The sequence below is a fragment of the Scyliorhinus canicula genome, unplaced genomic scaffold (assembly GCF_902713615.1).
Source record: "Scyliorhinus canicula unplaced genomic scaffold, sScyCan1.1, whole genome shotgun sequence".
Taxonomy (NCBI): domain Eukaryota; kingdom Metazoa; phylum Chordata; class Chondrichthyes; order Carcharhiniformes; family Scyliorhinidae; genus Scyliorhinus; species Scyliorhinus canicula.
Window position 1 is genome coordinate 688362 of NW_024055734.1, and position 614 is coordinate 688975.

Below are 614 nucleotides of genomic sequence, written 5' to 3' on the forward strand. Positions count from 1 at the left end.
ACTACTCGATGGGCCAAATGTTTCACCTGGTGGATTCACACAACAAAACAGCGTCGCCGAGATGGAGCAATCAGGAAAGAGGCTGGAGCAAGCGAGGGTCTCCATCCTCGTTCAGCTATATCAGAGGAGGTGCACATCCCGAGATACAATGTGGAAAAGTGTGAGGTTACGCACTTTGGAAGGAGGAACGGAGGCACAGACTATTTTCTAAATGGAGAAAATGCTTCGGAAATCAGAAGCACAAAGGGGCTTGGGAGTCCTGGTTCACGATTCTCTTACGGTTGACGTGCAGGATCAGTCGGCAGTTAGGAAGGCAAATGCAATGTTAGCATTCATGTCGAGAGGGCTGGAATACAAGAGCAGGGATGTACGTCTGAGGCTCTGGTCAGACCGCATTTGGAGCATTGGGAGCAGTTTTGGGCCCCGTATCTAAGGAAGGATGGGCTGGGCCTTGGAGAGGGTCCAGAGGGAGGTTCACAAGAACGATCCCTGGAATGAAGAGCTTGTCGTACGAGGAAACGGTCGTGGACTCTGGGTCTGTACTCGTTAGAGTTTGGAAGGATGAGGGGGGTTAGTATTGAAACTTACAGGATACAGCGAGGCCTGGGATAGAG